Source organism: Leucopleurus acutus (genome assembly GCF_964270905.1).
Source record: "Leucopleurus acutus genome assembly, chromosome: 18".
Lineage (NCBI taxonomy): Eukaryota > Metazoa > Chordata > Mammalia > Artiodactyla > Delphinidae > Leucopleurus > Leucopleurus acutus.
In genome coordinates this window covers 725220-748760 of record NC_139160.1, presented here as the reverse complement: position 1 = coordinate 748760, position 23541 = coordinate 725220, and positions in this window count along the sequence as shown.

Here is a 23541-nt window from a genome sequence, read left to right as displayed (position 1 = left end):
GTCCCCTCTCCCCCAGCGCAGCCACCCTACAAGGTGGGCAGGTCCAGCCCAGCCCAGGCTCGGCCTCGGTCACAGGAGCGGGTCTGCGCTCAGCACCGCTCCTTTCCAGCCCTGTGACTTCGGGGAAGTGGTTTCACCTCTCTGCCTTTATTGATGTTTTCTCATCCGAAAAAATGGAAATAAAGTTGTGGGGAGTAGACCAGAATGGACAGAAAATGCTACGTGTAACCCTGACCCACAGAAGCACCACACAAACCCTCCGGGTCAATGAATTAACATTATCCACGGGCTGCCAAAGTTTTCTTGTGTCTATGCATTCCCACCTTTTACCTTTGTTTTAAAACAGAAGGGTTTATACCATGGAAATGGAAGGGTTTATTCCATACCATGGAATATTATTCAGCCCTAAAAAGGAAGGGAATCCTGACACCTGCTAAACATGCATGAACCTTGAGGATGTTATGCTCAGTCAAATAAGCCAGACACAAAGGACAAGCGCTGTGTGACTCCACTTGCAGGAGGTCCCTGGAGGAGCCGGATCCACAGAGGCAGAAAGGAGGGTGGGTGTCGGGCTAGGGGAGGGGGATGTAGAGGTGTTATCTGGGAAGAGTTTCAGTTTTGCAAGATGACAAAGTTCTGGAAATGATGGCAGCGATGGTTGCACAACAACGTGACTTAATGCCACTTAAAAATGGCCAAGATAGTATATTTTATGTTGTGTATTTTACCATGATTTATATATATATATATATATATATATACACACACACACATATATATCTATGCAAAAATTTTTTAAGTTTTACATTGAACTAAAATGTACACATAGGAGGACACAGCTTGATGAACACACCTTGGCAAGAAACAGAACTTTTCTCCTTCCCAAAGCCTCCCTCTCTTTTTTCTTTTCTGTGTCACGCTTTTCCTGTTGTTGTCATTCACTCTGAAAGTATTCCTTCTGGGGGACCTTCGGGAGGGGGAAGGAGGAACTGCGTGGAGGGAAGCAGGTGGCAAAGTCTCACCGTCAGAAGCCATCCAGCCCCGCTGCTCCCAGAGACGAGAGCGTAGCGAGCTCTGAACACGGCCCAGAAACTACTGTCGTCCCTGGGAGTCTTCTTCGAGGCACTCTAGGAGTTTTCATGACATTTTTTAGTGGGAAAAACAAAATGGTTTATAGTTTTTTAAATGGCTTATAGTTTTATTGAATAAGTTCTCAAACACGTGTGAATATCGAGTGAAGGCATGTAAACGTCCCCCTGGCCTGAGGCCACGGGAGTCACACATGGGGCCGCTGGGTCAAAACTCGCCGCCTCTGCAGGGACCTCCCCTGGGTTCCGAATGGTCTGCTGCTCGAGGAACAGGCGCCGACCCCTCCCTGGAGTCTATGCACGGGCAGCTTTACTGTGTGCGACGCCAACAGAACCAGACCTGGACCTTTCCCGGCCGCCAGAACTGCAGGTCCTGTGGTCCACAGTGGGGCGGGCTGGGCGGCACCCCGGGACGCCCAGGGATAAGATAATGACGGCTGGGCTCCGAGGGCGTCCGTGGGGTGGAGGCCCAAATAGGGGCTAGAGACTCTCATGGGATAGAGGCCGCGCCCCCCTTCTAGTTTCCTCTCAAAGTTGAAAGCAAGATCAACAGCAACAACAAAGTCACCCTCAGAAGTCAGCGGTTCTCTGGCGGGAGCTCGGACCTGCTCAGGGCGGCCCTCCGTCCTCACCGCAGCGCCCTGGTCCCAGGCGAGGCCCCCGGCGCCGGCCGCGGGGTCCCCACGAAGGAGGAAACATGGGAGCTAAGAACTTTCATTCCCAAGACCCTCAAAACCCCTTCAGAAAGCGCGTCCCTGCCTTCTAGCGTTTATCCCGAGCGTGTGAGTGTGTGCGGACCCCGGTCCTCCCCGTCGTCCTTTCAGGTTTGTTCTTCAACTGTTTAGGGCCCAAACCAGACGAAACACGAGGCAGATGCAGAACCGAGTATGATTTCCTGCCGTTCGCTGCGATGGAGGCTGCGGCTGAGGGTGCGCTTGGGGTCCTGCTTCCCTCGCTCGAAGGTGCTAGGACACCAGTCCTAGGGCACCTCTCGGGTGTCGGTACCGGGGCATCGTGCCACATATCAAGAGCAGAGCGATCAGAGGAAACCCCGTGTGTTCTGGAGAGGAAGGGTTTTTTCTTTTCTTAAGAAAAGGCCAACACTAATATCACAGATCCAAGCATCAGTCTGCAGGTTCCTCTCCCAACTGCTCACTCCGGGGAGAGCTCAGGGCCGACATCACCACGATGAGGTCATCGCCAGGCAACCCCTCCCCCTCCCTCCCCTCCCCCACTCCGAAAGCTGGGAGCCAGGACTGTGCACGGAACGCCAAGGCCCGTTCAGTTACGTGTGGACTGTGTCCAGCTCTGTATGAATGAAGGCTGTGAGACTGTGTCTATGTGTGGTTTGGGTCTTCGGGTTTTGTTTTTTTTTTTAATGAGCGACAGGGACTTTAATGCACAGAAAGAACTTTACAGCTACTTAAATTTCAAATGAATGATGCCTTATTAAAGTTCAAATTCAGAAAAACCTTTTTTTCCTCTAGCTTTTATGTTCATTGTACAAATCTTATGTCATGTTCTAGTATGTGTAAAACTTCAGATAACGTAAGAATCACCTTCAATCAGTTGAACCAACTAAACTCTTAAAAATCAATCCATTTAATTAAATTCTTCTCCACATTTTGAACTGCACTTATAAATTTAATATATTCATTTTTCTTCTTAAATATTTCAAATGTCTGAAGGGCGCATGCAATCTATATCCCCAACTCAAAAAAACTTATGACAACCTTAAACAACTCGTTAAAAATCCAATAAATCAAAGTTGTAAGTACAGGAACTTTCAACTTCTTGTATACGTTCCAATAGCATTTACAAACTTTGTCAAATGCTCTTAAACTTTTTAATTTAAAAATTACAAGTCTATCAGCCATAAAAAGAAATGAAACTGAGTTATTCGTAGTGAGGTGGATGGACCTAGAGTCCGTCATACAGAGTGAAGTAAGTCAGAAAGAGAAAAACAAATACCGTATGCTAACGCATATATATGGAATCTAAAAAAAAAAAGGTTCTGAGGAACCTAGGGGCAGGACAGGAATAAAGACACAGATGCAGAGAATGGACTTGAGGACACGGGGAGGGGGAAGGGTAAGCTGGGACGAAGTGAGAGAGTGGCATGGACATATATACACTACTCAATGTAAAATAGATAGCTAGTGGGAAGCAGCCGCATAGCACAGGGAGATCAGCTTGGTGCTTTGTGACCACCTAGAGGGGTGGGATATGGAGGGTGGGAGGGAGGGGATATGGGGATATATGTATACATATGGCTGATTCACTTTGTTATACAGCAGAAACTAACCCAACACTGTAAAGCAATTATACTCCAATAAAGATGTTAAAAAAAAAATTACAAGTCTACACTTAATTATACACTTTACAAACCTATTTTGTCAGACTCCTTAATATGCCAGATTCTCCTAAAGATTACGGACATGTTAAATATCCGATATACAAGATGTGACACTGACACTGACAGAAGGCAGATTAGTGGCTGCCTCGGGTCAGGGTTTTCACTTCATGGGGTTGTGGTGAGATCGACACCCAGAGAACACGTGAAAAGGCCGCCTCCAAATGAAAACAGGCAAATGACACCTAACTTTAGGCTTAAAGGCATCATCTAACATTAACAATTTTTACAGTTACATCCTTAGCTATAAACTTCCGAAATAAATAACTTTGACTTATTGAACTTATCAGACAGTTTACCTAAATCATCTCATTTAATCCTCACAACAACCACACGAGGCAAATAGTGTCGTCAAAGGCAAAAGCTGCAAATTAGACCAAAAGCAAAGTATGAATCATGCCCCTCACAGCCGGTGTGTTCTCTGCCCTCGTCCTTGGCAGCGGCCTGTGTGTGTGTGTGGGAGGCTCCCATCGCCACCTCCTTCTCACGGGCAAAAGCTGAGGCACAGAGACGCCCAGGCACCTGCCCCAGGTCACAGATCACCTTCTCTCCAGCACCGAGAGGGGCGCTCTGAGCCTGCAGGGAACATCGTGCACGTCAGCTAGGCACTGGCTCCTTCGCACCCTGAGGCACCCCCCAAAGTCCTCAGCAAGAAAACATGTTTCCATTTAAAATGAATTCTCAGTACATTGGACAAAATTCAGGTTATTGCTTCTATGATCCAGCGTTTCTCTTTTAATGAGTTCTCACATCTGGGGAGTGGTGTTAACATGGCTGAAGGCGTGGTTAAGAAACTAATTAACTACAGCAGCAAAGTCGCCACCCAGCGTGGGCTGCACGACCAGATCTCCTAGGACCGCCTCTACTAGTCAGACGGGGCTGGTTCGGACGAGACGCGGAACAGCTGCTGAGAATCCTCGCACCCATTTGGAACTGACCCGTTTGGCAAGTCCGGCTAACGTGGAAACAGTTCCTCCCTGTTCACCTGTGTTCCAGGCCTCGTGAGACTTCCGTTTGCTCTTCGTGCCCTCTACGCTCTGTCTTGGGAAGCTTTCCCTGGTGAGAAGTGACCTGTGGCCTCCGGATCATGTTGAAGGTGGGAGTCGGCTCGGCCCAGACCTCCAGGCATCGTGAGACTGAGGGTGAGGCCGGCTGGAGGCCCGAGGGCCAGGGACACCCCACGTTCTGTTCCAGCCCAGCCTCTGCCTCCTCAGGTCCCCCATGGGGTGAGGGAGGGGCAGGGGGATGGGCAGGGCCAGCATCACTGCCTACCTGGAAGGGACAGTAGCAGGAGGAACACCCCCGCCTCGGCCCCTGTGCTTCAGATGGGTTGGGCCCAACTTGGTTTCTGCCCGACCATCTAAACGTCCTGTGTTGCAGGTTGGGGCAGCAAAGGACACGGTTTCAGAGAAGGTCACTCCCGCCAGGCTGGCTGATTCTTTCTGCAAAACCAGCTCTGCTGAGACAGAACGCGCATTTGCCCTGCGTGCGCCAAAGTGCCACTGCCACTGGGGCCGTGCCCGTCACCCCACAGGCTCCCTGTGCCCCTCAGGTCACCTCCCCTTCACCAGCACCGCCAGGCTGCCCTCCAGCGTCACAGACCCGTCTTCTCTGGAATTTCACACAAATGGAAACACAGTATGAACTCATCTGTGTCTTTTTCACTCCACACAGGGCTCTCAAGATTCCTGTCTGTTGTTGCTGTCTCGGTAGTTTATGCCTTTTTACTGCTGAGAATTCCAGGATTCGTCCATTCACCCGCTAGTGAACCCTCTGGGCGGCATGGGGGTGTATGCTGAGGAACTGCCTCCCATGGCTGTAGAGGCTGATGACCCCCGAGGTCTGCGGTCGACAGGATGGGGGCCTCGGGAGCCCATCGCGTAAACTCCAGTCCAAAGGCCAGTAGGTTTGAGACCCAAGAGAAGCCAATGGTTCAGTCCGAGACTAAAGGCAGGAGAAACACAGTGTCCCGACGCAGAGCCGTCGGGCAGGAGAATTCGCTCTTCCCCGTGGGGGTCAGTGTTTTCATTCTGGTCAGGCCTTCAGCTGCTCGAATGGGGCCCACCCTCAGGAGGCGAGGCGTGCAGCTCCACTGCTCATCTCATCCTCAGACACCTTCCCAGACACACCCGCGATCACGTTTGGCCAGATACCTGGGCACCCCGTGCGTGGCCTGTCACGTTGACACGTACAGTTAACCATCACAAACGGTTTGCTGTTTGGGGCTGATGTGAACATTTGTGCACAAGCCTTCGTGGAGACACATGCAGTTCTGCGAGTCTGGCCACTGGGTCGGGGGGTGAGTGCACGTTCAACTTCTTAAGGAAATGGCCATAGAGGAAAACAATAGAGTGGGAAAGCCACCAACGGAGTAGGAGAGCTTCAGGTAAAGCTGCCTAGTTCTTGGCAAATAAATAAACATGGCAGATAAATATTTTTATTGAAAATAGAGGAATCATGAAATATACACAGAGATCTCAGATTTCTTTACATGCTGTTTTTAGGGGTTAGTTACTTGATTATATCTTTGGCAGTTAATTCAGTGGAAAAGGAAAATCCCAAGTTACCTTTCAGGAACCTGCGTGTCTCCGTTTTACGTTGCCTAATAGGCCGTGGCATCTGCAGAAAACACAGTTTCTTTTCTATGCTGCGGGCTTCGGCTGGGCCGGGCCGGGCTGTCAGTGTTGGTCGGGACCGTGGTCACCTGCAGGGTGGCAGGAAGGTTGACAGTGGCTGGCCGTTGGCTGACGCAGGGCGTCTGCCAACAGGAGGACCAGGGCCCACGCTCAAGGCCGCGGGAGTGGCGGACACAGGCCAGCACGTGTCTCAGCCTCTGCTGGTGCCACACCTGCCAACCCCCCCACGGCTGCGGCGAGTCCACAGCCGAACGCAGGATCAGGGGAGAGAAATGGCCGAGGAAATGCTCAGCGGCAGTGCCAGTGATGAGGCTAGAGGGGAGGCCAGAGGGGACAGCGGAAGGGGGTCGTGAGAAGAGGTCAGACTCCAGACAGAACTAAAGACAAGCCACTGTGATGTCCTGTCGGATTCATGGTGCAAAACAGAGAGGAAGAAAGGGGTCATGGGGGCTTCCCTGGTGGCGCAGTGGTTGAGAGTCCGCCTGCCAATGTAGGGGACGCGGGTTCGTGCCCCGGTCCGGGAAGATCCCACATGCCGCAGAACGGCTGGGCCCGTGAGCCATGGCCGCTGAGCCTGCACGTCTGGAGCCTGTGCTCCGCAACGGGAGAGGCCCCAACAGTGAGAGGCCCGTGTACCGCAAAAAACAAAAACAAAAACAAAACAACAAGAAAGGGGTCAAGGGTTAATCTGAGCCTCAGTATCCATGACCTCATAGGAGGAACCAGGGTTAAGGGTAACGTCCATCCGAGGAGTGGACAGACACCCAGAGCCTGGCACCCAGAGGACCGCACACTCAGCTTAACAATTAGAAGAAGAGGGGGCTTCCCTGGTGGTGCAGTGGTTAAGAATGCACCTGCCAATGCAGGCGACACGGGTTCAAGCCCTGGTCCGGGAAGATCCCACATGCCGCGGAGCAACTAAGCCCGCGCGCCACAACTACTGAGCCTGCGCTCTAGAGCCTGCGAGCCACAACTACTGAGCCCACGAGCCACAACTACTGAGCGTGTGTGCCACAACTACTGAAGCCCACGCGCCTAGAGCCCGTGCCCTGCAACAAGAGAAGCCACCGCAATGAGAAGCCTGCGCATCACAATGAAGAGTAGCCCCCGCTCGCCGCAGCTAGAGAAAGCCCACGTGCAGCAATGAAGATCCAACGCAGCCAAAAATAAACAAATTTTTTTTAAAAAGCAGGGTTTATGTTCTAAAAAAAAAATTAGAAGAAAAGAATTAGAAGTCCCTCCCCTGCTCCAAAGACTGCAAGAAACGTTGCTGCTTTAAACCTTGGTGCCCAGGGGACGGGGTATCCTGCCCCAGGTACTTACAACCATCGCTAGTTCTCACTGCAGATTTGCAGCCTAAACACACGTTCCTAGTTCAATAAAGTCACTTCACACTGAGAGCTGGATTTAAGGCATCTCCAAACGGGGAAAACAAAACCCTGCACTTCCTCTCTGGAGGAATTTTTCTTTATCTTTCATCTCTAAGAAACCCACAAATGATTTTCCAGTGAGTAGCAACTGGAGAGGTAATACTCTCTTTCCCTTTCAGCAACCAGAAAATTCCATTTTTTAATTTACTCTTACAGAGCTCCCAGATAAAACTCATACAGGCACAAAAGAAATGAGCCTCCAGGGACTTCCCTGGCGGTCCAGCGGTTAGGACTTGGCGCTTTCACAGCTGAGGGTGCGAGTTTGATCCCTGGTCCGGGAACTAAGATCCCACAAGCCACTCGGCCAAAAAATTAAAAAATAAAATATTAAAAAAAAAAAAAGAAACAGAAATGAGGCTCCATGATTGAGAATAAACAGAAACAACAGACAGCAGAAATGGACCTACAAGGACTTTAGGTTTTAGAATTATCAGACAGAATGTAATTGAACTATGTTTACTATGTCTAAAGAATTAAAGGCAAGATTAAAAATATGTGCAGAGAACAAGAAATTATAACTAATGACCAAATAGAAGTTCTAGAAATTTTAAAAAATAATAATGATATTTGAAATTTAAGACTCAATGGATAGATTGAACACACAGATGAAGAAACACTAAAGATACAGTTGAAGGAATGATTAGAATGTTGCAGGGAGAGCCACAGAAATGGGAAGAATGAAAAAGAGGTTCAAGGACATGAGGACAGAGAGAGAGGGTCCAGGGTATGTCTAATCAGTAACCAGAGGACAGGAAACAGAGAAGGAGCAGAGACAATATTTGAAAAGATTACAGCTGAGAATTTGCCAGGATTAATCGAAGATCCTATCCATAGACTCAAAAGCCCAATAGATCTCAAGTCCAAGGAAAAAATATCTACACCAAGACACATGATACTGAAAGTACAAACACCAAAGCATGAAGAAAAATGTACAGGACACTTAAAATCCCACCCCCAGAGATAAACTTGGCTAATGTTTTGATTTATTTTCTTTGAGATATTTTCTAAGGGATCATATTTATTCTGATATTTCTTTCCTAATATACTATGAACATTTTCCAGGTTAATACATTTTCTTCTAAATCGTAATTTTAAAGGCTTCATGACATTCCACCATATAAATGTATGACAGTTTGTTTAAGCAGAATCCAATTGCTGGACATTTAAATTATTCCCGAGTTTTGGCTATTTTAAATAGTGCGTGTGGTACATAAATCTTTTCCACATCACTCTTTCTTTAGGACACATTCTTCGAAGGGGAATTGCTGGGTCAAAAGACATAAACTCCATTGAGACTTTTGATGTACCTGCCCCCCTGCTTCCCAAAGAGACCAGCAGTTCCCGTGGACAGAAGTCTCCTCACCTAAGGAGAGGATGTCCAGCTAACTCTGGACGGCTTGGTGGACGCACTTCCCAAGTTAACTGATTCTCATTTACACATCAGTCCCAAACCAAAAGAGCTGATGCTTCTATACTCGTGGAAGAACACAGGCCAGGAGCTTGGGAAGGGGAGGCCGCCCCCGGCTGAGGACTTTGCTGGTGAAGGGAGGGGAGATCAGAGCCCCCCGATGTGGGACCACTTCACATCCCACGTAGGAACTGAAGTGACCAAAGTCCCTCGGGAACATAGAAAATACGGGCATTTGAAAAGCTTTTCAGCTCTTTTAAAACTTTGCTTCCCTGTTCTCCAAAATGACCGTGCTTCATTCTCTGGGACAAAACAGTTTAAAATGCGGCTGCCGTCTGTTCTATGCCAGCCAGACAGCTGTCATAATAAAGGTGCTCTCGGTTCATGCTGCGTGGCTGAGGGCATTCGGCCTCTAATCGCAGCCGTAATCTCGTTTTCACATTTCTCTCTGGTCCATCCTACTTGACCCTGCTTATTGAAGCACTTTTATTGTGCTGGTTCAAAGGACAAGGGATTGAGCAGAAACAAAAGTGAGGTCTGAGGATTGTGTGCACGACATGTGCCCGGTCCTGCTCTACCGTCAATGAATAGAAACTCTGGAATCCGGCCAAGCCACTTAATGGAAAACTCTGACTTCTAAAAATTATTCCTGGTTCTTTTTTCAAGCATCACAATTCGCCCAGGTTGAAAGAGGAAGGTCCGTCTGCTCACGATAGGAGCCAGCTAGCTAGGTAGCCAGCCGTATCCGTCAGGTTCCTCAAATTTTCCGTAAAGGGCTGGGTAGTAAAGAGTTTAGATTTTCAAGCCAGACGGTCTCTGGTGCAACTGCTCAGTTCTGCTGTTGCTGCTCGAGAGCAGCCAGACTGTGTGAGCCCCTGGCGTCCCCGCACACCAGGAAACCCCCCAGAGGCCGGGGCAGGACCTGGCCTGCAGGCAGCAGCTTTGCCAGGCCCTGGTTCTCAGCTGACAGTCACCTCGAGGGGCCCCTCCAGCCTTGAAGTCCTTTGAATCTGTCAGTAGGCTTGGCATGTGGCATTTGGATTAGGTTGCCCGATGCCGGCTGGTGTGGGGATGAGGGTGGAGGGAGAGGAAATTGCTCCAATCTGCAGAGGCAGACAGACCCTGGCAGTAACACCCGCCAGCCGTGGAGACTAAACGCCCTGCTCCCTGCCTTTGTCTCTTGGCTTAGATGTTGACGTTTGAGTCTTGTTTTCTTTTTAACTCAGATCCTGTTAAATTCTCTTCAGTCGGGGTAAATCTTCCAGTCTACCGATCTGCTAACCTGTTCCCAGACGGTCTTGTGATGAGAACACTTCACCTCCCGTGGACGGAAGCCTCCTCACGTAAGGAGAGGAACCTTCACCGCATCAGAGGCCAGGCATAAGCTCATGACGAGACGGTGTGGATGGGAAAGGGCCAGTGGGCTGAGTCTGCCCTCACAGAGCCTCTCAGAGGCCAGTGAGTGGGAACACATTGCCCTCTGACAGTTGCAGTGCCTGCTTCCAGGGCGGCCTCCAGAGGGAGGCTGGGCTCTGATCTCCACTCCCTGCACCAGCGAAGTCCTCAGATGGGGGTGGCCGCCTCTTCCCAAGCTCCTGGTCTGTGTTCTTAACTCAGCATCCCTGTCGGCCCCAGTGCATCTGATGCCCGGGACCCTCTTCAGCCCCGCCCGCCTAGCTCCTGGACGTGCCCTATTTGTTCTTCTCTCTCTTCTCCTTAAATGTGGCCATTCCCAGAGTCCCTGTCCTTTGCTCTCTTCCCTTTAGGGTTCTCCTGAGATCCCGTCCATGCCTGGTCTGTCATCACGGAGGTGCCCTTGCTCTTCAGGGTCACACCTGGATCCCGACAGCACACAGCAAAGCTGATGAAAGGTCTGCCCGGGCTGTGTGCTGCTCGCCACGGCCCTCCTTCAGAACCTGAGAACGACCGCCAGCTCCCGTCCCCTTCAATCCCACATCCTGCCCGCGCTTCCGCCCCAGTTCCCCTGCCTGGCAACTCTCACGTTTATTCCTACCACCTGCTCCCTGGCCATCGGACTGTGTTCTCTGCCTGCAGACTGGGCCCAGTTCAGCCCATCCTGAACAAAACCACTCATATTAATATTTTAAAGCTCCATTTTGAAGTCACTCACCTATTTAAAAACCATCTGTGGGTCCCATTTAAATCAAGCTTCGAGGGCTTCCCTGGTGGCGCAGTGGTTGAGAGTCCGCCTGCCGATGCAGGGGACGTGGGTTCGTGCCCCGGTCCGGGAGGATCCCACATGCCGCGGAGCAGCTGGGCCTGTGAGCCATGGCCGCTGAGCCTGCGCGTCCGGAGCCTGTGCTCCGCAACGGGAGAGGCCACGATAGTGAGAGGCCCGCGTACCACACACGCACACACACAAAATTGCTCAGGGGAACTACATTAAAAATACTTATGATCTATCAATGCAAAGGTAGAATATAAATGTAATTGTATTTATATACAAATCACATGAACATATGCATAAGGACCAGATGGAGGAAATATTGATATGCCAAGAGGGTGAGGTTTCAGATGTATTTGTTGTATTAAAATGTTTCCCCTTTATTATAACAATTTAATATTCTTTACTGCTTTTACAAAATAATCTTACCCAAAATATTTTTTTAATCTAAAGCAGAATATTTACCAAAAGGAATGAGAATTGTCCAGAAAGCTATTATTTAAAAATCTTAACTCCAAAATGTAATTAATTACTTTCTACTATGTCTGATTAAAAAAGCTCTTTAGAATCTGTTTTGCTTCCTGCTCCTGGTTCCCTGCAGGTCACCAACATGTGGTCCATCAGCCCCTCATCACAGTGTCACTGTGTAGCTGTGACTCTTTGTTGTGTGTTGACTGAAAGCTTGACCACATGATTATCTCAGAGATTCAATTCAATAGGATGGAGAAGCTTCTGGTCCACATCACGAGACTAGGGGGAGAAGAAAGACAAACGGGGATTTAAACCATTACCTCTTATTTCAGAAGGTTTGCTTTTCCACAGTCTTTGAGCAAAACTCACCTAGATTTGAGGGCTTCTGGAATCTACCGCAGAGTTGACATTTCAGTTACAAAATCAACCCATTTCTTTCTTGGTTGACGCTCCCCCGAGTCACTGGAAATGTCACGCACAGGAATCCATCCCACGTTGCCAAAGAGAAAACCTCGTTCCTTCTTGCACACACAGTGGGGAACAAAATCATGAATGCGCCCGACCAACACATACAAGGCTTTCAAGACGTGGAGGCATGAAGCTGCTTAACTACCCACCAGCTTAAGTCAAAACATACTGTTTTTCACACAGAGGAACAAGCTCAAGTGTATCCAGACAGGCTCTGGAACAACAGCTAGTACTTCAGTAAAGATTTTTTTTTCCTTTCAAGTTCTGGGGAAAGGGCATAGTTTTTCTCCTGCAGCTTCTCAACTGAAGAATGTTGTAAGCTATCAACTTCCTGTAATAATAATAACAAGAGTTACCCTTCAGTGCCCACTGTGCGCCGAGCCCTACTGCAAGGCCAGCCCCACCTCTGGACCCGGGCACGTGGCCTGCAGTTGGGGTGTCCGGTGGTCCTGGGGCCCGTCTACGGGCACAAAACATGACCAGAACGGAACCAGGCGGAGAAAGACGGACTTTGCAGAAGGAACAGCAGGTGTGGGGAGAAGACACTTTGTCCTGGGCCGTCTGGGGAGGAGGCCAGGCCCCCGGGAAGGCTGCCCCGCCGTGGATGCCCCACCGCCTCCAAGGAAGGCCCCAGGAGACCCTCTGTCCGCCGACTGGGTGCAAACCCGACGCCTCCCCGGCGGCCTTCAGAGAGGCTGGTCCTTCCTCCAAGCCTCTCCACCCGCCACCACTCCCGGATCAGCATCTCTGTTAAAGTCACGAGCGAGCAAATGTTTAAAAGGATTATTCGGAAACGGCTCCAGCAGCGCGCTCAGCCCGCCCGCCCGCGGCGCCCCCTGCGGAGCCTGTCTGCGACGGGGCCGTTCCCGGCCGCACCCGGGCCAGGCGCCTCAGGGACCCCGCACATCCCATGGACTCCGCGCATCCCGGGACCGCGCGCATCCCGGGGGCCCCGCGCATCCCACGCACCCCGCGCCAGCCCGTCGGTGCAGAAGCAGCCCCACCCTCGGCGCATCCCCTACCCCCGCAAGGCCTCTCGGTGAGTGCCCGACGGTGACTCTCCCGGAACGTCCGGGTCGCGCTTGTTGGAGCCTCGGCCCCGGGACTCCGAGCACAGCGCTTGGTCGGGGGTCGGCGGACCCGCGGGAGAAACGAGCGCCCCACCTCCCCCCCACCCACAGGACACAGGTACCCGACCGCAGGCTCGCCCCACGCCCCCGCGCCTCCCCTCCCCGTCCGTCTGTCCATCCGCCGTCTGTCCTGTGTGACCCCGGGGATCCCGCGAGGGCCGCTGTCCCACCTCCAGGGCGTCCACGTACGCCCTGGTAGGGGGGCGGTGCTGGGACCCAAGTGCAGCTCCCAACACACCTGGTTCGTCGCTGGGGCGAAATCACGACCCAGATAAGGAGGCGAGGCGGCGGCCCAGGTGAGGAAGGGGGACACTGACGCTGGCACAGAGACGACCAAGTTAAAATTCACGCTCAGGCTAAGGCTCAAGCTCCTCACAGACGTTCCTATTTCAAGTCGCGAACGTGAATTAATGCTCTTTCTCTGAGACTCATATTTTTAATGCACCAATTTTTATCAGACTTAAAATTTCTCATTCTTATAAAATATACATGGAACTCTCCACTGTAACCATTTTTCAGTGTGTGGTTCAGCGGCATTAAGTACATCCACACTGACGTGCAGTCACCTCCACCATCCAGCTCCGGAACTCTTCCATCTTCCCAAGCTGAGACTCTGTACCCGTTAAATATTAATTCCCCATTCTCCCTCCCCTCAGCCCCTGGCACCCACCATTCTCCTTTGTCTCAATGAGTTTCCCTATTCTAGGTACTTCATATAAATGGAATCATAAGTCTTTTCCTTCTGTGTCTGGCTTATTTCACCTAGCACAATGTTTTTAAGGTTCATCCATGTTGTAGCATGTATCAGAATTTCCTTCCCTTTCAAGGTTAAATAATATCTCATTGTATCTACACACATTGTTTATCCATAATCTATAAATATTTGGGTTGTTTCCACCTTTTGGTTATTGTGAATTAATTTATTTTTTTTCAGTAGTACATTTACATGATTTAAAAACAAAGCGGTACCAAGGGCAAATAGCAAGACCTAGCCGTCTCCTGTCACACTCCTGATTCCTGTCCTGTTGCCCAAAGGCAAGAACTTCCATATCACTTAGCTCTTTCCTCTGGTCATTACAACTGTATTTCTAAACATACTTGCAGTGCATTTTCTTGAGTTTTAAAATGTGTATCATCTCCTGACTCCCCACCACAGAAGACTGGCCCTGCTTCTACACCCACCCTTCGCGTACCCACCCAGAAACGTCTCCCTACACCACTGTCCCAACACAACCACATCCCACATTTTGGCAAAATACGTTTCAGTGTTTATAGTACCGTGTGTGCAGTCAGGGTCCAGCCAGGAGACAGCACACCAGTAATATGAACAGAGAAAATTTAACACAATTATTAACTAGTAATTAGGGAATTGACAACTCTAAGAGTGAAAACATCGGGGCTAGGGAGCAGCTGCTGTCTCTGCCCTCCCCCCCACCCCGGGCAGAGACCTGTGCTTGTGACCTCCTGTTGGCAGAAAAGGTGGGTGATGTGCCAACGCTGAGGTTTCAGTGAAACCTGGCCATCTTGCCTGGAAAAGAGAAAACCAACGCCTGAAACCCAAGAGAAGCCAGCCCCTTACTCTCTCCAGGCCCTCCAGTGCCCTCCAGCGAGACCTGACACTGTGACATCACAGAGGAGACGTGTGCAGGTCCAGCTCCAGCACCACAAGGCAGGGCCGGGACGCACCCTGGTCCCGACCCGTCACCTCCCGCCCATCCTGTTCCTGGACCCCCATTTTTCCCTTTCATCCTTGGTCACCTCATTTTGGGGGGGAATTGCGTTGCTTTTTGACAAATGTGTCCAAAAGGTAAACTTCCTGAGAACTTGCATACCTGAACACACCCTGGAAGTCTGGCACGCTACAGAACTCCAAACTGGAAATCACTTGTCTCAGTTTTAAAGGCACGGCGCCACCATTTTCTACCTCCCAGCACTGCTGCTGAAAAGCCTGATGACATCTGACTCCTCATCTTTTGTATGTGATCTGTTTTTTTAATCCTTCCTCTGTGGATCCCTTTAGAATCTTTTCTTCACATGCAGACTGTTTAAATTTCCCAACAGTGTGTCTTGGGTCACAGTCTATAGTCACTCCGTGCGCCCTGGGCCCTCTTCCGTCTTCCTCCCCTGCATTTCCTGTTCTTTCTGGAAGTTCTGGTTGTTTCCGTGTCGGACCTCCTAGGCTGAAGCTCAGGTTTTCTTTTGTCTCATACTTTGCCCTTTTTCATCTTCTTGCTCGACTTTATGCAAATCTTCTCAACCTTGTTATCCAGTCTTTCTACTGGGTATTTCCATCGTATATATTTTTAATATTTATTTTTGGCTGCATTGGGTCTTCGTTGCTGCGCGTGGGCTTTCTCTAGTTGTGGCGAGCGGGTGCTACTCTACATTGCCGTGTGGGGGCTTCTCATTGCGGCGGCTTCTCTTGTTGTGGAGCACAGGCTCTAGGCACGCGGGCTTCAGCAGTTGTGGCTCGCCAGCTCTAGAGCGCAGGCTTAGTAGTTGTGGCGCACGGGCTTAATTGCTCCGCACCATGTGGGATCTTCCCGGACCAGGGATTGAATCCATGTCCCCTGCATTGGCAGGCGGATTCTTAACCACTGTGCCACCAGGGAAGTCCCTCCATCGCATTTTTAATCTGTCTTAACATTTCTTTTCCATAGCTTCTGATTGCTTCCTGTATGTTTATCTTCCCTCAGATATAACTTTTAAATTTTTTAAAAGTTTTCTTCTGCTTCCTCCACGGTAGTTTTTTCTTGCACCTTCCTTTTATTTGGATGTCCATCTTTCCAGTTGGAAGTTTCCGTCCTTTCTCCAGAACGAGAAGACACCAGACAGGAGGCTGTGAACATGAGCAGGGGCTCCTGCCAGACTCAGGGGAGGCTCACCGTGGGGAGCAGACTGGGGTCTCTGCCTCTTGTCCTGGGCTCGTCTGTTTCCCGCGGTGGGGGTGTGCCCCAGATCTCCAGCTTCCTGGGCGCTAGGCTGGGTCTCCCACCAGCCCTCCTGTCGGTCCCGCCTGGCGTCTGTGGCCCTCAGCCTCACCCTCCCCTGAGCCTCCAGACTCCATGGGCGTGGGGAACGCCGCATTGCTAGGGCAGAGGATTTTGGAAAGGGCTAAACAGGTTATTTTACAGACTTTTAAACCATCTACTACACCCTATCTTCAGGGTATCTGCTTAATCCAATTCCTGGGATGCTGGGGCATAAATCACTAGCTCTTTGTTGGATGTATTTCTAGACACTAGTGTAGTGACTGAACACGTGGTGTCTGGAGCCACCCATGGGAACCCTAGTTCCATCACCTCCTAGCTGGTGAGCTTGGGCAAGTTACTCAGCCTCTTTGTACCTCAGTTTCTCCATCTGCAAAATGGGGATGATACAACTACCCTACGATGGCTCCTAGTGAGGCCAGCACACAACCCACAGCCCAGATCTGGCCCACAACCTGTGCCCGCGTGGCCTGTGAGCTGAGAATGATTTTTACATTTTTAAAAGGTTGAAAAAACTCAAAGAAGAACATGAGACAAAACTGTTAAGAGGCCCACAAAGCCTAAGATGGTTCCTATCTGGCCTTTTACAGATCGTAAAAGCCTGGCTTTCAGGGCGATTGCATCAACTGAGTTAATGCAGCTAAAGTACTAGAGCAAAATAAAGCCATTCTTCCCTTTATTCCTCAGTTTGGAGATGTTTACTTTCACACGTGTGATGAAGTCCATAGCGTATCGACAGCACTTAGAGCCGCTGAGCCCACACGAGAGCCCAAAGGGCTCAGTTAATAGAACAGACACCCCAGCTTTTAGAGGTCAGAGAACAAGGGGGATATTATCAAAATACCAAGAAGAGGCGTTATACAAAGTAGAAGAATCAGGAGAACGTAGAATACGGGAAACTAAGTTTTAAAAAGCATTTCAGAAAGAGGCAGTGACCTGCAGCTGCTGGCTGGCTAGTAACATGAGGCCTCAGTCTCCACGGGTCCTGGTGACACAGTGAGCTCACCTAGTGGGATGATGGACAGAAAACTTCTCAACATTGCAGAGAAAACAGGAGTTAAGGACCATGAGGACAGACAACTCTGAGGAATTCTGCCACAGTGTGAGGGCAATTTCAGAGGATTTTGAAAGACAAGCCCTACAAGGGACCGCAGGCTGGCAGGAGAGGCCCACGTGCTGTAGGTGAATGTGACGGGGACCCACGGAGCCTTCTGCCAGCTTGGACACCTCTCATGTTTTCCACTGAAGTAAGAGGCAGGGCAAGCAACTCAGCACACCTCGCCCACCGCCTGTTTCTGTGCAGCACACTAGCCAACGATGACTTTTTTACATTTTTTAATGGTTCAGAAATTAATTTAAACTATTTCGTGACATAAGAAGTTTAAACTTCAGTGTCCAGAACTAAAGTCTTATTGGAACACAGCCATGCCTTTGCAGCTGCGTATCCTCCAGGGCAGCTTAGATGCACAGGGTGGTCCGGCCTCTCCCAGCAGCGGGCAGGCAGTGCTTCATGTGCTGGGTGTATTGCTTGTGCCCCCGTGTCACGTATTTATTTTTTTTACCAGTGCAAACCCACCACGTTGAAACAAAACGTTCTCCAGATGTCACGCCGCATCACTGTTATTGAATTACAGGGCGTTTGTTGTGCTGCTTTTGCAAAGACCCCCAGCTGTGCTGAAGGAATGCGATATGCACAACACGACCAGACCGGGGCTCCATCCCGGGGTTTCCAACTTACGAGAGAGCGACGGTCAGAAAGCTAGAAAACGCGATGGAATACCTCATTCCAGCAGGCAACCAAAGTCAGTTTCCAAGCGGCTCATCCGTCGGCCAGGTGCGCGTTTATGGAGCAAATCAAATCATCTGATTGCAGCAGCCACAGACATGTATCCAGAGAAAACAAGCTCAGCCTTTTGGCAAAAGAGTAGCTCAGAGTTGAAGAGTCAAAAATTGAAAAATGAGGCAAATGTTTTCAAGTGCTTTTCCTCAGCTCTTGAAGAGTGAAAAGATTTTTTACCCAAATGGCTTAGCTGTCTCTCCAAGAAGTCAATGCCGAGTCTGAAGGGACTGAAGACTGGCCTCCATGATTTGCCTGTAGGTGACAACTACAGACAAGAATGTCTTCGAACAAGCTGACGCAACACTCACTCAAGAAAACCTGAAAGCGGCATCTGGGAAGATGTGACTAACGGTGCAAAAACGCGCGTGGAGTAGAAGCCGCCTTCGTTGAAATGGAAGTGTTCAGGGGGTTATCCGCTCACCAGCGGGCCCTGAGGTGAACATTGAGCCAGAGGTGTCAGGGCAAGCCCCTCGCGGGGACTCTCCCGCCATCAGTTCTGGGTGTTGGGTCACAGGCCACACGCAGTCCACGGCCAGGCGGCCCCCGGGCCGAACAGGCAGAACGGCACCCAACCACTGTCACGGGAAATCAGCGGTTGTTGCAGGCTTGATGAAGTTCCCGAATGAAGTCAACCTAAAATGACGAGCGCTGGGTGTACCGCCCTGCGCCCCCATGGCACGTATTTATTTCTTACCAGCGCAGACCCACCACATCAAAACACAGTGTTCTCCAAGGCAGTGCTTGTACACAAAACACACTGCAGTTACTTCCAGCAACAAACGCTGCCTGAATCCCAAGTAACGTTACTTCTCAGGCTGTCCCAAGTGAGAGCAGCAGCACCTCGGTTCCCACACACGTCTCCCACACACATAGAGCAGGGATATCTTCCAAGCTCAAACGACAGTCCCAGCAGTGTTTTTCAAAGACCAATGCAATTGTAAAGGAAAATTCCGTGTTTCAAATTGTACTTAGCTTTTGCAGCTGAGGAGATTCTAATCTTCATTTGGAAGTGATGAATCTGCAACATAATGACTTGCTAAGAGGCAAACATCAAATTGATATCAAAATCTGGGAAGTTGTACAAACGCCTCCCAAGTGAGAAACGTGCTTAATTAAATCCCTGTGCTCACGGACTGAGAGCAACATGTGGCCGTACTTATGTTTGAAAACACATTTTCCAAAGAGAAATACATGAAAGCTAAGAGATGAACATTTGCAATCGATTCTGATGACAGTGAAGCCTTCCATCCTCCTCATTGTAGCTGCGTATTAGGAAATGTTGTACTCAATTATTATATTTCGAATTTGGTCAGTAGAAACCCTGTGGAAATGTGTTTTCTCTTGCAAATGCCCACATACTGTGCTTCACGTTGTCTTGAATATTGACTCTGGTCCTTTACGTGCATTTGCTGACCCCTGAGCTTCAGTACGGGGGGAAAGTGTTAGATTTGAGGAGAGAGGAAAAGGTCTGAAGATAATTGAGGAGAAACAGTGGGTGGCCAGAGCAGCGGGTGAGGGGCAGGCAGGGCACCTGCTCCAGGGCCGGCTGTCCGTGGCCCCCAAGTCCATCTGCCTACCTTCCAGAATTCTGCTGCTGCTCAGCCTTTACTCTGGTCTTGGTAGATGCTTACGCGACATTCCTTCTATCAGTGGAAGCAGTTCCTGGATGGCCAGCGTCGAGCAGAACAGGAAGTGGACAGCAGAGGGGTGAAGGGGCACTCAGACCCAGGGAAGATCTGAACTGGGCTCACAGCTGCACCACTCACCGAGCTTTACTTGGAGACCATATCAACAATGCCTCATGGGCTTTCCCACAGAAAGCACTCCAACAACTATTCATCTCATTCCCACAGCCACCCTGGAAGAAAAAAAAGCCTCAAACTTATGGGAACAGGCAGACAAAATGTCCATCTCCAATGAGCCGGGCGGCCACTTAGTTACGGCGAAACGAAAAGCTTATGTGTTCACAATTCGCTGCAGCTCGTGTAGGTGAAACTAAGAAAGCGGGACTGAAAACAAAACAGAAGGCTCCCATTAACAGCGAGTCCTTCCACGGATATATGGCTTCTCTCAGTGAGTTTCCTACAGGGGGTCTTTCAAACTCTGACCCAAAAGCATATTTCAGTACACAAGTACAGAACAACTTTCATGAGAAAAATGCCCGTATTAAGTTCTATTCTGTTCAATTCTATTTCATTTTTTTAAAAAAATGTTTGTGGCAGATATTTTAAAATAAATTTATTTATGTTTCACTGTGTTGGGTCTTCATTGCTGCACGTGGGCTTTCTCTAGTTGCAGCGAGCAGGGGCTGCTGTTCATTGCGGTGCGCGGGCTTCTCATTGCAGTGGCTTCTCTTGTGGAGCACGGGCTCTAGGCGGATGGGCTTCAGTAGTTGTGGCTCGAAGGCTCTAGAGCGCAGGCTCAGTAGTTGTGGCGCACGGGCTTAGATGCTCCACAGCACGTGGGATCTTCCCAGACCAGGGCTCGAACCCGTGTCCCCTGAATTGGAAGATGGCTTCTTAACTACTGGACCACCAGGGAAGTCCCAGAAATTTGCATTTTTAAGAAACTTCACAAGTGATTTTTAAGTGTTTCTATTTTGATCACGACTACAAACCATCAAGACGTACATCCCAACCCCTCAGCCGTCATGAATGGAAGGTTACAGGAGCTCAAGCAGCACCAGCGAACGCAGGGCAAATCGGACTGACACACACAAAGCATCCAGGAGACTAGCGTCAAAGGCGAACCAGAATGCAGGCGTTATTTCATGGATCGTAGGTCATGCTCCCCATGGTTCACTTTCAAGGTGATTGAATGTTAAGGTACTTACAATCAATAATTCACTCAGGGCTTCCCTGGTGGCACAATGGTTGAGAGTCCGCCTGCCGATGCAGAGGATGCGGGTTCGTGCCCCGGTCCGGGAGGATCCCACGTGCCGCGGAGTGGCTGGGCCCGTGAGCCATGGCCGCTGAGCCTGCGCGTCCGGAGCCTGTGCTCCGCAATGGGAGAGGCCACAACAGTGAGAGAGAGGCCTGCGTACCACACACACACACAAAAATGCTCAGGGGAACTACATTAAAAATACTTATGATCTATCAATGCAAAGGTAGAATATAAATGTAATTGTATTTATATACAAATCACATGAACATATGCATAAGGACCAGATGGAGGAAATATTGATATGCCAAGAGGATGAGGTTTCAGATATATTTGTTGTATTAAAATGTTTCCCCTTTATTATAACAATTTAATATTCTTTACTGCTTTTACAAAATAATCTTACCCAAAGTATTTTTTTTAAATCTAAAGCAGAATATTTACCAAAAAGAATGAGAATTGTCCAAAATAAAAAAAAATAAAAATTCACTCAACAAACATTTATGACCACCTAGTGTATGCTGGGAGCTTCTCCAGGTGCTCGGGACAGAGCAGGGAAGCACACTTGCCCCAGCCCGTGACCTTACCTTCTGGTGAAACACCTGCTCCTGCAGCATGGCGCCCATGACCGTGGCCAGTGGTGCGGCCCTGCCCTATTCGGGCAGTCAGTCGGTGCCCACTCTCCCTCTGCAGGATGGGAAGCAGGGGGCACAGTACAGAGACCTGGCCTGCACTCAGGACTGGAGAGCTGGGCTCACTAAGAGCAGGGGCTTGATAAGTTACTAGACCTGTGTATTAAACTTATTTCACCGTACAAGTGATTGTGCTCAATAAGGCCCATGGCCCCATCTTATTCTGACATTCCATCACACTTTCACTTCTCTCCAACTAGACTAAGTCTTTGAGGAGAGGCACTGTGCTCCCAGTACCTGGCTTAGGGTACCTGAGAGAACCATCACCCAAGTGTTTGTTGAATGAATAAACAATGGCTCCAGGAAACGACAGCAGCCACTCAGAAAGCCCTATCACATTTATGTAGAACAGTCATGCTACAAATACTGAGGCAAAAAGGAAAGTAAAAGAAAACAGTTGTTCTTAAGTCTCAGCATTCAATAATGGCTCTACAACTGCCATTTTATTTATGCCTGTTCTAAGCATTCCTTGCATTTTCCTTTAAATTGAATACACACATTTTACGGTAAGCCTTCAGTTACCTCTACCCAAACTAAGCGATACAAGAGAGAAAAAATACTAGATGTTTTATTGAAGGAAAATACTAGATCTGCCACTAGTTTTATTACAGGCTTGCAATTCCTCATCAGCAAGTCTGAGATCCAAGAAGTTTGAAAATCTAGCTTTTTGTGCTTGTGACAAAAGCCGAGCTAAGCCATGCAAAGCTTTCTGTGGCCACACACCGCTCACCCCATCACTACCGATACCCGATTTATCGCTGAGGAGATACTGATTACAGGGTGTTGCCCCGAGCCCACTGAGGGTCCTATGTAACCTACAAGCACACGTTATTTTTGAAAAAATTCTGAATTCTAAACCCCCAAGAATTTCTGCTAAGGGACTACAGTATACTTACAGTCGTATAGAGACAAAAAAGCAACTGAAGCCTGGTGCTGTACACTACTGCCATCTGCTGACGGCAGTTCAGAAGTACAAATACGTAATCAAAATGGAAACGTTTCATCTGCTCATAGGGTTACGAGCAGCGACACCGGTGATTTAAAATAAATTTGAGATTCTATTTTTTTCAAAAGCAATTGCTATGAAATAAATCCTCAGTGGCTGAAGTTCTTTTAAATTTCTATAATGTATTGGACCTTGTATGTTCCATCCACATCACATAACCTAGAAGCGGAATTATCTTAATTCAATGTGGTTTCATACTTTTCAGTATTATCTCTAACTCATGTTCTAGCGACCCCTTTGGGTGCTATTACAAGTTAGTCTGAAAGCCAGAGGTGAGGACTGATGCCACCAAAATGGAACCATTAAAATAACCAGAAATTGCTCCACTGACCATTTCTTACAGAGCCATAAGCAATGTCAAGGTTACAGGAATCTAAATAAACCACAGGTGGTGCAAATTCTATGAAAACTACTCTAGACCATAATAGCCTTTTAGGGTATTTCTGAGTGTCCACAATCTTGTCTGTTTTAAACTATTATGGATACATTCCCTACGTGTTCCCTAGGAGTTAAATAACCATACAAGTATATCTTGTTTACCCTCATAATTGTAACCTTTGGAACACTGCTGTCTTAATCTTTTATTTTCTCTCCCTCCCTAACTACCATGGTTGGCAGTAGCTCTTTAGCACAGGGGAAATATGAAACAAAGATTTGTTGTTTAGATTTTGGGATAGTGAATTTTCATGTGCTGACTTTACCTCTGAGGAGTTATCCAACGATACAAAGACCTCCGTTGGTATACCCACAGGATCTGTGGACCCCCTCCGGTTCTATTCCTAATATGTACTTTATTTACAGATTAAATCTTAGTTTCTCTTTGGTTCTTTTTTCTCAAAAGGTCTAAATTCATGGATTGTTTAACTCAGTAATCAATTAGGACATTATATGTCCAGATATT